The sequence below is a fragment of the Antechinus flavipes genome, chromosome 2, assembly GCF_016432865.1.
Source record: "Antechinus flavipes isolate AdamAnt ecotype Samford, QLD, Australia chromosome 2, AdamAnt_v2, whole genome shotgun sequence".
Lineage (NCBI taxonomy): Eukaryota > Metazoa > Chordata > Mammalia > Dasyuromorphia > Dasyuridae > Antechinus > Antechinus flavipes.
The window spans coordinates 13,201,210-13,218,196 of record NC_067399.1 but is presented as its reverse complement, the minus strand read 5'-3'; the positions used below and the strand labels follow the sequence as shown (position 1 = coordinate 13,218,196).

Below are 16,987 nucleotides of genomic sequence, written 5' to 3'. Positions count from 1 at the left end.
TCTTTAATTTAATATTTTATTTTCCCCCCAGTTACATTTAAAACAATTCTTTACATTTGCTCTTAAAACTTTGAGTTCCAAATTCTCTCCTTATTATTCCCCTCAAAGAGAAAACACGTTTAAAGTAATGCAAAATAGTTCCATAAAAATATTTTTTCAAAAAAAAAAAAAGCACATAAATCTTCCCCCAACCTTCTCATCACAAAAAAGAATAATGCAAGAAAAATAAAGTTTAAAAAATTGTGCTTCAATCTTTGTTCAAACACAATCAGTTTCCTCTTTGGGTATGGAAAACATTTTTTCATCATAAGTCATTTATTCTGGATCATCATGTTACTGTGAATATAAAAATCATTCACAGCAGATCATCCTACATTATTATTACTTTGTAAACAGTACAATTTACTTTGCTTGAGCTTATGTAGGATTTTTTAGGTTTTTTTCTGAAAGTGTCTTGTTCATCATTTGATATAGAACAATAGTATTCCATCAAAATCATATACCACAATTTATTCAACCATTCCCCAATGATGATCATCCCTGTGATTTCCAATTCTTTGCCTCTAGGGAATAAAACCTTCTATGAATAATTCTTTTTGCAGATAGGTATCTTTGTTTTTTATTTATTTATTTTTGTGATAAAGATCTATTAGTGGTACTGTGGAGAAGGGTATGGCTTCATATCTCATTGGGTATAATTCCAAATTGCTCTGCAAAATAGTTGAATTCACAATTCTACCAACATTAAAGTCTCATTTTCCACACATTACCTCCAAAATTTGTCATTTTCCCTTTCTGCTCCATTAGTCAATTTAATATGTTTGAGGTAATAGCTCAGAATTGTTTTAATTTGCATTTCTCCAATCAATAGGATTCAAAGTATTTTTTTTTCCATATGACTATAAATAGCTTGATTAATTCATCTGTTCATATCTTTTGATCATTTGTCAATTGGGTTATGGCTCTTATTTTTTAAAATAAATTTGACTTAACTCCTTATACATTTGAGAAATGAGACCTTCCTCAAAGAAACTTGCTTCAAAATTCTTTTCACAATTACTACAGTATTATTTCAAAAATCATCAATTACTTTAACCATCACTTCTTTTCTTCCTTTCTCCCTCCTTCCTTTATTTTCTTTCTTTCCCCTTATTTTTCTTCCTTTCTTCTTTTTTTCTCTTTGACTTTCTTTTCTCTTTTCTTTCTTTCTCCTGTCCTTTTTTTTTCTTTTCATATTTATTGGAGACATGGAGGAATAGACCATAAAATTCTAGATTTGGAGAGGAATGGGACTTGAAAAATTGCAAACAAGTATTTTAATTATGCAGAGGAGGAACCTGTGGCCTTGAGAGAGTCAATGACTCATCTGTGGTCAAAATTTTTGATGGTGGCAGTGACAGTTTTTTAATTCAAGTCTTCTGATTCCATTGTCAGTGCTCTTTCTACTATAACACAATGAATCATTATTAGGAAATAACCCTACAGCTATGAGATGATGTTTAAAATAATGCTTAGTACAGTACTTGGCACAAAGGAGATAGTACATACATTTTGATTATTTTAATGATTCAGGAATTGTGGTACCGGCATACTGGCATTATGTCTAACCATAAGTCCACATCACATATCTGGAATTTGCTCCTTACCTATTCCAATCAAACAAGGCTATAACAATTCACTTATATCAAAGTTACTTAAGTTGCAGGTTGCAACCCCACATGGATTCACATAATTCAATGTGGTGGTTGCAAAATTATGATTTATCATCAGTAAACATTTTCTTTCTATCCTTATTTTGTACATCTGTATACTCAGGGTCATGTAAAAATTTCTTCGGCTAAAAGGGTGTCTTAAGTGCAACAGCTTTAAGAAGTTCTGAGTATATGAAAAAGAAGCAGAATGACATATTAGATTGAGAGGCAGCCTAACACTCAGAAAGATAAGGAACCAAATCATATTTCTGACATACTGGATCAAGAAGCAACCCCATGTCACTTAATTATTCAGTTCTGCAGATCCATTTCCAAACTTTTATTAGTAAAAGGTATTTTCTTAGCAGGGAACTTTGTATAACATGTCCAGTTTCTATCCTTATTCCTATTGTATCCTTGCCTTTCTTTGATGCATCCCATCTAAACTATTTCCTAATCACCACCCCAGGCTCTTAATACCCTCTATTTTCTCTTCAAATTATATTATATATTTGCTTATCAGACTGAATGATGAATGAAATCTAGATAAATCTTTGATGTCATAGACCGAAGGTTTTAATGTTTTTATTCCTAGTTCTTATCACAGGATGCATGCAATAATTCAAAATAAATTTCAGTGTGAATAGAACCCACCAGGCACACTTAATAAGGTCACATGAATTTAAATCGAAAGAAATTTCTATTACACTATTCCAATATCCAGTAAAGCTGCACCCAGTTGGCATTTAATTAGTACTTACCTGGAGTTTGCTGCCTGACAACTCCAGGAAAAATACCAGGAACAAAATAGGAGTCTATACACAACATGTGTTTGATCTGACCAAGGCCTTTGATACTGTCAGTTGTGAGAACTTGTTGAAAATAATAGCAAGAGTTGGTTGCCTGGAAAAGTTAATCAGTATTGTACATCAATTTCATGACAGTGTGCTTACACATGTTCTGGATAATGGACAATGCTCTCACATTTTCACAATACCAAATAGGTGAAACAGGACTGTGAACTTGCTTCTATGTTTTTAGCATGTTGTTTTCAATGACAATGTAAAATATCTTCACCAAGAATAAAAATACCATCAATTTTGTCAGCTGTCATGTTGATGCTAATTTCCTTAACCTCAAAAGACTGCAAGTTATGGTTAAAGCTGAAAGACAGTTGGTGTATGACTTTTTTTTTTAGATGATCATGTACTCAATGCAGCCTCTGAAGCTAAGAAATATAGTACACATCAATTCTCTGCTGTTTGTTCTAATTTTAGCCTAACAATTAACACCAAGAGAAAATGATTCTCCTTCAGGCAGCACCACGCCATCCTTACATGGAACCATTACTTAAAGCAAATGAAGATATTTTGAAGTCAAAGGATAAGTTCATTTACCTTGTCATTATACTTTCCAGAGATGTAAACACAGATGAAGAGTTTGATATTCACATCGTCAGGGCTAGCTCAGTGTTTGGGATGGTCCAAAGAGAAGATGGTAGAGAAGAGTTATAAGTCTACCAAACCGTACGCTTATAGAGTTGTAGTGCTGACCTCATTGTTGTATGCTGGTGAAACCTGGACACTGAACCAATACCATGACAGAAAACTGAATCGCTTCCATTTAAATTGTCTTAAGGTTGGCAACATAAAGTACTGGACACTGAAGTTCTTTCCTGTGTTGAATTTTAAAGCATTCAAACTCTGCTGCCTAGAGCACAACTTTAATTGGCTGGCCACTTGGAATGCCAAACATGCTGGCCTAAAATATATCATTTTGCTGAAATTTACACAAAATAAGGACTCAGAGAAAAGTCATTAGCAGTTATACAAAGCCACTATCAAGGTCTCTCTGAAGAACTCTGGGATCAATTGAAAGAAATGGAAGATATTGACAAAGGACTACCCAACATGTCATTCCCACATTAAAGAGGGTGCTGTATTCTATGAACAAAGCAGGATTGCAGTAGCTCAAAAGATCTCAAATGATCATAAGTGCTATTCATGCTTGACCTGTGGTAGAGCCTTCAAAGCTCATATTGGTTTGATAAGCCACAGTTGGACACACTGTTCTTTGGTCCCAATATAGTGATGCCATTTTGATCCTCTAAAGAAATGAAAGACAGTAACTAAACAGCATCACTATGTTATAGATAAGCTCTCTCTTTGTCTGACATACACCAGAGGACTTGCAATCTTTGGCTCTTGTGCTATGTTGTGCACAAAAAAAATTGTGCTTGCTTTCATTAATTAACCCCAACAGTTTTCAGGGTAAAGTACTAAGGCACCTTGACTTCATGGAATATTACTCTTCATGTCAGATGGATATTTCCAGATACAAAAGATCATGATTTTGATCCATTGAATTACATTACTAAAGTAATAATTATAGGAACATCAGATGAGTATACATTTAATACTCTAATTATAAAGCTTTAGGAAGGTTGTACCCATGTGACATGGGAGGAGGGGGATAGGCAACAAATGAACCAATTTGCAAATCACCCCACTCCTTGTAAAAACTGCCACAATTTCTAAGAGTTTAATGCAACTGCAACAGATAGATACGGATTGTAAAAGAGAAGGATATTAAGCAGTTCACATTAGGCACTCAGAACAAAAATGATTGGAGTTCATTAAGTTATTAAATCTTGGCCTAACTATTGACTTCCCATAATTTCTATTTAAGAGTATAGATGTTAAAATCTATTATATTAATATAGTTTACTACAATTTTAATTGTCATCATTTGAAATAAAAGATCAATCCCAATTTCTTCTGAGCTGTTTTTTTCTTTCTTTACACATAAAAGTTTTCAGCTGAGAATAACAAGTTCTGCTATTAGTAGACAGGGAGACAGGAAAGAATGAAATCCAAGTACTGATCCAAGAGAGTCAAATTTTCTATTGGAAATTTGTTAAGAAAAATTGAGGGAAAAACATATGTCTCTGAATTGAAATTTATTTTTTTGGTAGATTTCCCCAAATAGAAAAAAAAAAGATCCATTTTTTCTTTAACCTAAAAAAATAAATTAATGTATATATGCTTACCACACAAACACAAAACCACTATATATATATATATATATATATATATATATATATGCATACACATATATATATGTATATACAATATATATGTGAATATGTACACATACACACACATATATACATACATAGTATATATCTATATGCATACACACTTATGTACACAAATTCATATTATGTAAAAACAATGAAAGACCTATTATAGACAATATTTGAAGGGTTTAGCTACAAAGATCAGAAGAATTACGAGGCAGTAGTTAGCCAACCTGATAAAAACAAGTAAAGGGATGTTTTCAGATTGGAGTGACAAGAACGTTTTTGGAGGTAGTAGAAAATGAGCCATTTGATAGGAAGACATTGGAAAAAGTTAAAGAATGGGAATGACAAAGGGGACAATTTCCAGGAAAATAGTTGATGTGTGTATATACATACACATATATACATATATACATATATATATATATATATATATACACACATACATACATACATATATACATACACACACATATGTAATGTTCTCTTGTTTGGTTTCTTGGGGGTCTTTGAGGCAGCCTTTGTTTCAGTTCAGTTATCACTATAAGTGCAGCCAGGAGTCCAACTTCTTTATTATCTCTTTCAAAGTTCTATCTCCTTCCCTTGGGGCTTGGCTAGTTTTCTGGAGGTCTTCTGGAATCTTGGTTTCATTGGAGAAGTGGAGGAAGAGAGCCTGCCCCCAAGGTGGTGTGAGATGGGATGAATCTTTCTAAGTCCAAGGGCTTGTGCTCCAGCTTTCAGCCTCCAGCTTTCTGTGTGCTTGTCATCTGAATCTCCCTGAGTGAGGCTTCTAGCTTATATGCTACACACTGAGTACAAACCAATCATTACATCACTAAGAAACCATTATTTGTTGTCGGATTAAATCAATGCTAAACTAGATTTAACCATTGTCTCCTCAATTCCACTCAATACCTTGTTTCAAGTTCTGGTCCATAACATCTCTTGTAGGATTAAATCAATCATACTGAACCATGCTAAAGGAGATAACTATTGTCTCTATCAATTCCACTGACTTAGTACTTTGTAAGAAACCTTTGTTTCAAGTTCAGAGTTCTGGCCCATAACATATGCATATACATATACATATACATTTATATATGTACATTACATATACATATACATTTATATATGTACATTACATATATATATGTGTGTGTGTGTGTGTATGTATTCAGAGAGAGAGAGAGAGAGAGAGAGCCACCCACATATATGCAGATTCCAAAGGCCTTAACCAGAAAATTGAAAATTCTTACAATTTCTGCCACTAAGCTTGCATCAGAAAAAGAAAAAGTATAAAAGATGTAAAAAGAAGAAATAAGAAGAAAGTGCATTATAGGGAAGGAAGTTGCATGTTCAAAGATAGATTAGGTGGTTATGGTGTTATATATGATGAATTATAGCAGTTGTGTCCTTGAATGTATACATGTGAGTAATGAATAATGACACAGAAATGGTAGGATAAAATGATGCTGTGAATGCTTCATTGCTGAAATAAGGAGTCTTATATAAGTAAACAGTCTTGTAGAATTATTGGACATGCTACAGTATTTTTTTTCTCTAGTGTGGACCTCAGTTTCCTCATTCATAAAATATGAAAAGATCAGAGTTTTTCCAAGGTGCACTTTAAATTTCAAATTCCATGTATCTTGTATTCTCATATGGCCTCTTTCTTTCTGTAGGCTTCCTCTTCCAATTACACAGTCTAGCCTGTTCCTACCTTCCTGGAAGAAGAGAAACAGGATTCCTTAGAATGTCCCTAAGTCATTCCAACAACAAGGTTAATTGCTTAGAAAAATAATCACATCCTGAGGTCAGTCCTCTAAAGTGTTGATAAACTACCTGGAATTCAGTGATGACTCCTCTTCCCATAACATACATATGTACTCTCCAGAAATGATATAGTAAGTAGGAATATATCTGCTGTGCAATATTAGAGAGACACACATGTAGGAAATGTCTTCAGTGCTGCATAATCCTGTTTTGTTGTTGTTTTTTTTTTTTTTTCCTTGTGTAGTGCTCAATCCACTCCAAAATTCTAGGCACATCATCTCAGCCAAGCAATGCATTGAGTTGGTCTCTGTGGGCCTACTCCTTTCTACAGGTCAATTCTCAACTGCCAGAGCTGATTTTCACTTAAATCCATTGTCAGTCTTCTTCTATTTGAGCAGCTGTACTCCTTGAATTGGTTTCTTTCCTGGAAAACTGCTCTCCTCTCTCACCATCCCTCCAGAGACAAAGTGTGTACATGCTTTTACTCCTTGTTTGGTGAACCTCAACAAAGCTTCAAACTCTCTTTCACTGCAAGAGTTTCAAGTATTTATCAGGCTTCACTATTTAAAGTCTTCAAGAGATATAGGCAACTATCCTCAGCTATGGCAAGCTTTCCTTTCACTTTGAGTAAATGATCTATTCACTTTTTAACACTTTGTAAAAAGATAACAAGACTTTCAAATTTTTAAATATGCATATTAATACCTCGTTACCATTATTTTTCTTTGTGTCAATATGTCAACTTATAGGAGGAGAAAGAAAAGAGAACTCTCTCTCTCTCTCTCTCTCTCTCTCTCTCCCCCTACTATATGTTATCAGGGGTGGATATCCCCAAAAGCATTACAAATGCATTGTGGACAAACAAACAAAAATCCTTATAAATGCTAAGCAACTAGACATCCATTATAAAGTCAAAGATCATCTCAGTCCTCAAGAATCTTACATTCAAGTTGGAGATGGTGACCAAGGAGGGCCACTTTACTTTCTATTGTAAAATATGGACACTGTCAAGAACAAAAGATTACCAAATGAGTTTTTTGAGCTCTACGGTATCTTCCTCAAAGATGTAGAAATATCTTCCATTATCTCAAACCAAAGGTCATCTGAGTCTCAGAAGCTAAGAAGGTAAAGCAAAAATGAATGAATTACCTAGGATGGCATAGCTCTTCAATGATAGGGATTGGATTAGAAGCAAGCTCTTCCTGATTTAAAGCCCAAAACATAACTCACTCTATCCTCTCAACAGGTGACTAAGGCTCAGAGAAATAAAATGGTGCCATTTTGATGATCACTTTAAGTTAATTATTCTGATTCCAATATGCTTTCCACCATTGTCTTTGAAGTAACAAATAACCAGAAAACTTGTTATCCGTAGTTTCTGTACATCTGCCTCTTTAAATGTCCTGCTGTGCCTCATACATTGGCTGTCACAAAGCACTGGCTTAAGAATTATCTGTATTTCTCTCTGCTGATTGCTGAAATTTTTCTCTCCCCCAGAGCCAAATGGAGAGGGCTTAGACTGATAACAATTGAGTTTTCCCTACTCTTGTTGGTGGGGAGTCCACTTGATAATCAGCAAAATGCCATTTAAGGTTCAAATGAATGAGTGTGACTTAGTAAATAGAGGAATGGCTGACTTGAGTAATGAAATAAAAGTAACAGTATCAAGAAGATGCTATTCTGAGATCAGACTATGTAAACCATTTCAGGATTTTAAGAAAGAATCCCCTTGGGTCCTCAGTGTTTCTATCTGTGGAATGAAGATCATAATATCTATGCTTAAATGAAAGTATGGAGTGATGACTAAAGATGGTAATTAATAAGCATGTATGTAGACTAAAATGGTGGAGTAGAGACACAAACTCACCTGAATTCTTCCAAATTTCCTTCCATCAACTTTAGATTGCTTCTTCAAATATAATTTTGTAGTGACCGAGTCAACAAAATGTTTCTGAAAGAATTTTCCTGATTTCCAAAACTTAGGAAGTCAGAAGGAAAAATCTCTTGAAACAAGGGTAATGCTGAACTCAGACTTCAGTATAGGCACTTTCACGGCAATGGAATGGCACACCTTGAAGGTGAATGCAACAGCAGCAGCAACAGCACCTTGAGAACTTCTCAGCCCACAAAACATGAAGTAATTGGACAATCTGTCATAGAGATTAGAGGGGACACAATGCCCTATTCAATTGTCCAGGATAACTTATAGGTCATAGTTTAAAAGTGAAAAGAAGCAGCTACAGTGGAGCTGAGTTGTTGTTCATAGTTCCACAGCAGAGAAAATAGAGAGGATCAATTATTTTGGCAAGCAAAAAAGAAAACTTGGAAAAGAACAAATTAAAATACTCAATTAAACACCAAATTGGAAGTAATGAAAATCAGATGAGAATTTTTAAAAACTTAAAGAATACCACTGAACTAATAAATAAAACTAGAAGTGGATTTTTTTTTAAAAAAAGATAAACCATTGGCTAATTTAATTTAAAAAGAAAAAAAAAGATATTACTGTTATAAAAAAGAAAAAGAAAAATTCATTACCAATGAAGACAAAATAAAATGATTATTAATAGCTATTTTGCTTAATTATATACCAATAAATTGAACAATTTAAGTAAAATGGGTGAATGTATGCATATATAGATTATTTGTATGAATGCATATTGTCCATGATTAAAGAAAAGTAAGTAGGAAATGTATGTAATCCTATCTAAGGAAGAAGAAATAAATAAACACCCACCCTCCCGCACACACACAAATGCACAATCAATCAATGAATTCCTTAAGAGGGAAATAAAACATAGTAAGGATCAAAGGCATTCATAAGTAAATTCTACCAATCTTCTAAAGAACAATTAATTCCAAATTATTTGGGGAAAAATAGTCAAAATAAGAGTTCTACCACATCATTTTTAGAATAAAAACATATTGTTGATGTCTAAACCAGGAAATTCAAAATCAATAAAATTATAGATTTCAAAGTATAGATCAATTTCCCTTAAGAATGTTGATACAATAAGTATAAATAGAACACAAGCAATAAAGCTATAATACTTTATCATAAAAATAATGCATTATGACTAGATGGGATTTAAACTCCAAATACAGAGGTGATTGAATTTAGGAAAATCTATCAGCATAACTGACAATATCAATAATGAAAATAACAACAATGACAACAACAACAACCAAAAAAACAGCTTTTGATTTTCTGAATAGATGCTGATTTTTTTTTGACAAAATACAACACTCTATTAAAAAGACTAGAAAGCTAGGAATAAATAGACCTTTCCTTAAAATGTTAAGTGATATCTATCTAAATGATAAATTAGATAGAGCACTAGATTTGTAATCAGAAAGACTTAGCTCCATGAATTCAAAGCCAGCTTCAGATACTTAATAATTTTGTCATTCTACGCAAGTCACTTAATTCTATTTGCCTCAGTTCCTCATTTGTGAAAGGAATTGGAGAAGGAAATGGAAAATGACTACATTATCTTCATCAAGAAAACCCTAATTGGGATCACGAAGAGTCAGACATGACTGAAAAATGACAACACAAACAATAGTATCTAAAACAATTAGCAAGCAAGTAAGTAAGATTAAGCCTTCCCCATAAGATCAATGCCTCTTTTTATCACCACTATTATTCAATAATCTACTAACATATTAGCTATAGCAATAAAAAAAAAGAAATAAAATTTGAAAAGGTAGTGAGGAAACAAAACAATTATTCTTTGAAGATGATATGATGGCATACACAGAGAATCCTTGAGAATCAATTAAAAACCAGTAGAAATAATGAACAATTTCAACAAAATTCAGATTAAAAAAAGCTATTACAAATCATTATTATTACTATATATTACCAAGAAAAAATTAGAATCAAGAAATAAAAATATAAATTCTATTTTAAATAATTTTAGATAATACAAAACAATTGGGAGTCTACCTTTTAAGATAAGCCCAGGGATTATATGACTGCAATTGCAAAACACTTTTAAATAAATATGGTCGAATCTAATAAAGGGGAAAATATTAATTTCATAATAATAGGACGAACCAATACAAAAATATAAGTGTACCCAAATTAATTTATTTATTCAGTCTCATTCCAATAGAACTCAAAAATATCTATGTTCAGTCAAGAAAAAAATAACAAAAATTACTTGGAAAGGAAATAAATCAAGAATTTTGAGGGTATCAATTAAAAAAAAAAAAGTAAAAAAAAAAATGACCCAGCAGGACCAGCTCCCAAACTATCTAACAAAATTATAATCTTTAAAAACACCTAATATTGGCTAAGAAACAAAGAGGTAGATCAGTAGAATAGAATATACAAAATATGTAGTAGTCAATGACTCTAGTAATTTAAAGTTTGATAAACAGAAAGATCCAAGCTTTGAGGACAACACCTCAGTATTTGACAAAGACTTGTGAGAAAACTAGAGAGCAGTTTTGCAGAAGCTGGGTATAGACTCAGAATGGATACCAAAGGAAAAGTTCGAAATGTGTATATAACTGAGCCATAAGAAGTGATATAACCAAATTAGAAATGCATGGGAACTTTTAGGTGTCAAATTGATGTTTAAGGGATGAATTTATGGCAAACCAAGATCAAGAATATTTTTCTTCTTTTTTTTTTTCCAGCCACGTCTGACTTTTTGTGATCTTATCATTATCTTTGACATTTCTTTCTCTAGGTCATTGTATCGATATGAGGCAAAGAGGATTGTGACTTGTTTGGGTTTATAAACTGTTTATGAACTTGTTTGTCACCTAGTTCCCTAAAATAGAGCATTGAAGGATGTAAAATATATTTTTGATTATATCATATTAAAACATTTTTATACAAACAGAACCAATGCAAACAATATTAGATGGAAAGCTGGAAGCTAGGATTTTTTAAAATAAGATTCCTAATAAAGACCTCATTTCTCAAACATATAGAGCTACTTTGGGGGTAATAATATTTAGTATCAAGCTGTGTTTTTAGCTTCTATCCTTTTAATGAGGAAAGATTACTCCAAGCTAAATACACAAACACTTGATTCCCTTCCCACCAAATGTCAATTATACAACCTCCATCACATGCGATGAATAACAAATAAAAAACATGTATCCAAGCTGATGGTAACAAAGTTAGGCAAATTAAAATATCCAATACAATATATAGAATAAGTAAGGAGAAATATATATCAGATCAAGAAAAAGGAAGGAGAGGAAGAGAGAAAAAAAAAGACAAAGATAGAGTGTGGGAAGAGGAAAGGGAGAAGGAGAGAGGAACACACACAGAGAGATAGTGATAAATTGAAAAAAAGAGATAAATGGAAACAAAATAACAGAGTAAAATAGAGAGACATACATACAAACAGAAAGTTCCTGATTCTAGCCAAGAAAATTCCCCATTCTTTAAACTAATCTGGAACAAGGGCTGATCAAGGCATCAGATTTTCTATGGTTTGGTGTCTTCCTTGATTTTCTACTTCCAGGAACCTGTCTTTGAAGACAGCCAAGAACTAAGTGGGATACTCCCAAGGATCTCTCATCTCTCAAGTTTTTAGAAACTCCATCCCTCAAGAACAGAACATCAGGAATTCTGAGACCAGAGTTCAGATGGTTGAGTGAAGACAGGAAGCTGCTTAAGTTTTCCCAGTTTCCCTCAAACACCCCATGAAACCAAACCTCTGAACAGAATGTGATGGAATGAAATTACTCACCATCTCAAGATGGACTGGAAGTTCTTCAAGAAATAAATATCTCATTGAGGCAGAAAGGAGTGTTCAGATCAGTTCAGATTGTGTCCAGGAAAGCCAAGTGACAGGGCCTTAATCATAGCAGATCATCAAGCAAGATCTTCAGTCTCCGCTCAATAGCAGAGTAGACCAGAGTGACATCTTCCAATCCCAGTGCAGAAAGCATATTGCCAGCCTGAAAAACCAGGCTATTTCTTGGAGAAACCAGGTAGGGCTACCCTCTTCTGTGAGCAATACACTAAACACAAGGAGCTCTGTGCTCAAAGTCAAGGTTCACATATGCATAAGAAGCTTGGGCCAGTTCCCCCTTTACCCAGGAACAAAGTTAGACCTTAAAAGTCACAAAATAAGGGGAAAAAGAGGAAGAAGAAAATGAGCAAGGAACATAATATTTCCATAAAATGCAACTGTTGTGACAGGGACAACACAATCAGCAACATAGAAGGGGACAAAGTGCCCACATAGGAAATCTCAAAGAGTGATATGAATTGGTCTCAAACCCAAAGAGGCTTCTTGGAAGTTCTCATAAAGGACTTAAAAAAAAAAAAAACAGATTAGAGAGGTAGAAGAAAAATTGGGGGGAAATGAGAAATATAAAAGAAACAGTCAACAACTTAAAAAGGGAAAGAAAAAAAAAGACTTAAAAAATGCAATTGACCAAATTGGAAAAAAAAAATCTCCTGATAAAAGTAGAATTAATCAAATGGGGGGAAAGATACAAAAGCAAATCGAAGAAAATTATACATTAAAAACTCGAACCAGACAACTGGAAGCTAATGACTCTATGAGACTAATAGAATCTATCAAACAAACTAAAAAAAATGGAAAAACAGCTGATCTGAAAACTAGATCTAGGAGAGGTAATATAAAAATTATTGTTCTATCTGAAAGTTACAACAATAACAACAATAAAAAGAACCTGTATAGCATTTTTCAAGAGCTCATCAAGGAAAAGTATCCTGGGTGCAAAAGTATCCAGAGTGCAAAATAGTCATTGAAAGAATCCATTAGTCATCACCAGAAAGAGATCTCACAAGGAAAACACCAAGAAACATTGTTGCAAAACTATAACTATAACTCCATAACTACAAGGTGCTGGGAAAAAAAAAACATCAAGTATCAAAGAGCAACAGTCAGGAAAACACAGGATCTGGCAGCTTCTAGTACAAAAGATTGGAGGGCCTGGAATACCATATTGCAGAAGGCAAAGGACGTAGAATTACAATGAAGAATCAACTACTCAATGAGGACTCAGCATCATCTTTTAGGGGAGGAGTTGGATCTTCAATGAAGTAAGGGACTTCCAATCATTTCTATTGAAAAGAGCAGATCTAACTTGAAAATATGGTTCAAACACAGAATTCAAGAGAAGCGTAGAAAAGTCAACAAGCAAGGAAAAAAAAAAACACATTTAAAAATTAAATTATATCCCTAGATAGGGAAATAATACTTATAACTTTTGAGAACTGAATATTTTATTAGGACAATTAGAGGATGCATACATAGACAGGGGGTGTGGGTATAAATTGACTCTGATGTGATGATATTAAATTTTTAAAAAATCCATTAAGAAGTGGAAAGAAAGGATTGTACTGGGAAAAGAGGAAAGAGGAGGTAAAGTGGGATAAATTGGATTACATGAAGAGCCAGAAAGGATCTATTACAATAGAGGGAAAGAAGGCAGAGAGATGAGCATTTTGTGAAGTTTAATATCATCAGTTTTGATTCAAAGAAAAAATAACGTATTCACTCATTTTGGCTTAGCAATTTATATTATCTTATAGGAAACTAGAACAAGAAGGAGGAAAGAAAAAGAAGGGACTAGATAGAAGGGGGAGCAAAAACACTAGAAGAAAAGGGTAAGATGAAAGAAGATGGGGGGTGCCCGCCAATCCGGAGGGCCCTGGGTTCCAGGTTCGAGCTGTTCCATGGGTCAGCGGCTCGGGCCACAATGACGTATTACAGCGAGGAGCAGGGAAATGAGCTAGAAGCTCTGGAGTCCATCTATCCGGACTCCTTCACAGTATTATCAGAAAATCCAACCAGTTTCACTATTACTGTGACATCTGAAGCGGGAGAAAATGATGAAACTGTCCAGACAACCCTTAAGTTAAGTACTTATGGAGAAAAATATCCAGATGAAATGCCTCATTATGAAATATTATCCCAGGAAAATCTAGAAGATAATGATGTTTCAGATATATTAAAATTATTACATTACAAGCAGAAGAAAACCTTGGCATGGTAATGATCTTCACTTTAGATCAGCTGTTCAAGAAAAACTAAATGAAATTGTAGATCAAATCAAAACTAGAAGAGAAGAAGAAAAGAAGCAGAAAGAAAAAGAAGCAGAAGAAGCAGAAAGGCAATGTTTCCATGGCACTCCTGTAACGATTGAGAATTTCTTAAGTTGGAAGGCCAAGTTTGAGGCAGAGCTCTTAGAAATTAAAAGGAAAAGAATGAAGGAAGAAAAACAAGCTGGAAAAATAAATTAAGTGGAAAACAGCTATTTGAAACAGACCACAATCTTGACACACCTGATATCCTGTTTCTGGAAGAAGCTGGTAACAGTGTGGAAGTAGATGAATCTTTGTTCCAAGAAATGGATGATTTGGAGCTGGATGATGAAGAGGATGATCCTGATTTAAATCCAGTTGATTTAGAGAGTGACTAAAGATTAGACTGACAAAGGAACTGATGGTGTCAGAAGTGCGTGAGTCCCCATCCTTATATCTTTGCTTGCAGAGAAGCTGGAGTGCCACAGCATTTGTGGCTTTGCTGAGCATGTGTTGGTTTCCTTTTCTTTTTTCTAAGAAAAAAAATTAATTTTTCAGGAGAATATTCTTCTGATGACTTTCATCATAGTGCTTAATAAATTGACTTGAAAATTTCAAAAAAAAAAAAAGAAAGAAGATGGGGAATGAAAGAAAAGTCAGTTTGTGGGATGGGTCAAAAACAATACACTAGTAAGGAGGAACAGGAAGGAAAGAGAGAACACAAGTAAATACAGAGGTTAAAATAGGATGCAGACAAGTACAGAGCTGGTAATCATAACTAAACATGAATGCGATGAACTCTCTCATAAAACTGAAGTGAATTGCAGAGTAGATTAAAAATCAGATCCCTACAATATGTTGTTTACAAGAAATACATTTGAAGCAGAGTTATAACTTACAGAGTAAAGGTAAAAGACTGAAGCAGAATTTGTTATGCTTCAACTAAAACAAAAAAGGAAAAAGCATGGATAGTAATTCTGACCTCAGATAAAACAAAAGCAAAAAATAAAAATAGATCTAATTAGAAGAATAAGGGAGGAAACTTTATCTTGTTAAAAGATACTATACCCAATGAAGTGGTATTAGTATAAAATGTAAATTTACCAAATGGTACATATACCAAATTTAAACCAGTTAAAGGAAGTATTAGACAGCAAAACTGTACTAGTAGGGAACCTCAGTCTCACCCTCTCTAAATTTGATAAGTCTAACTACAAAATAAACAAGAATCTAGGGAAGTTAATAGAATCTTGTAAAACGGATATCATATATCTCTGGATATATATAAAACATGAATAAAGATAGAAAGGATTATACCTTTTTTCTCATCAGTAAATGGTACCTACACAAAAAAATTGAGTATATATCAAAGCATACAAAACTCACAATCAAATACAAAAAAAGTAGAAATTGTAAAAACTTCCTTTTTTAGATCATGATGCAATAACAAATTACATTGAATAAAAATATTTGTAATGATAGACTAAAAACCAAATGGAAATGAATAATCTCTCCAGGTTTCTCTGAAATCCTCCTCCTCCTCATTTCTTGTAGAACAATAATATTCCATCACATTCATATAACATAGCTTATTCAGTCATTCTCCAACTAAGGGGCATCCACTCAGTTTTCAGTTTCTTGCCAGTAGAAAAAGGCTACTACAAACATTTTTGCACATTTTTGCACATATAGGTCATTTTCCCTCTTTTATGATCTCTTTGGGATAAAAGCCCAATAGACACACTGCTGGATCAAAGAATATGCACAGCTTCATAGCCCTTTGGGCATAGTTCCAAATTGCTCTCCAGAACAGTTGGATCATTTCACAATTTCATTAATAAGATTCTGCAATGATCAACTTTGAGAGACATGGTTCTTCTCAGGGGTCAGTGATGCAGAGCAATTCCAGTAAACTTTGGATGGAAAACACCATCTGCATCCACAAAGGAATCTGTGGAGACTGGAAGTAAATCACATACCCTATGTTCATTTTTTTTTCAGTTATTTTTCTCTCAAGATGAAATATATTTAAAAAAAAAAGAATGTACACGTGTAATCAAAAATAGGTTTTTACATGTAAATGGAAAAATAATAATAATTAAAAAAACAAAAAAAAACAGAACATCAAATCACCATTCTTTACCAGTTATCTGAATTATTCAAATAGGACTGTATCCTAATGGTGCAGTGGTTAGAATATCAGATATGTAATTGACAAGACTTGAGACACTTTTTTACCTATGTGACCGTGGACAAGTCATTTAAGCATGTTTGCCTGTTTCTTCATCTGTACGATGAGCTAAAGAAAGAAATGGCAATCCAATTTCCTTGCCAAAAAAATGCCCTAAATGAAATCCTGAGAATTCAATCGTGATTGAAATGACTTAGCCATCAAAACAAAATGATATTTTT

The 16,987-nt window shown here is 33.6% G+C and overlaps 1 pseudogene; it reads left to right on the top strand.

The window, feature by feature from the left end:
• Positions 1–14,239: 14,239 nt before the first annotated feature.
• LOC127552326 (RWD domain-containing protein 1-like) lies at positions 14,240–15,211 on the top strand (annotated as a pseudogene).
• Positions 15,212–16,987: the final 1,776 nt, after the last annotated feature.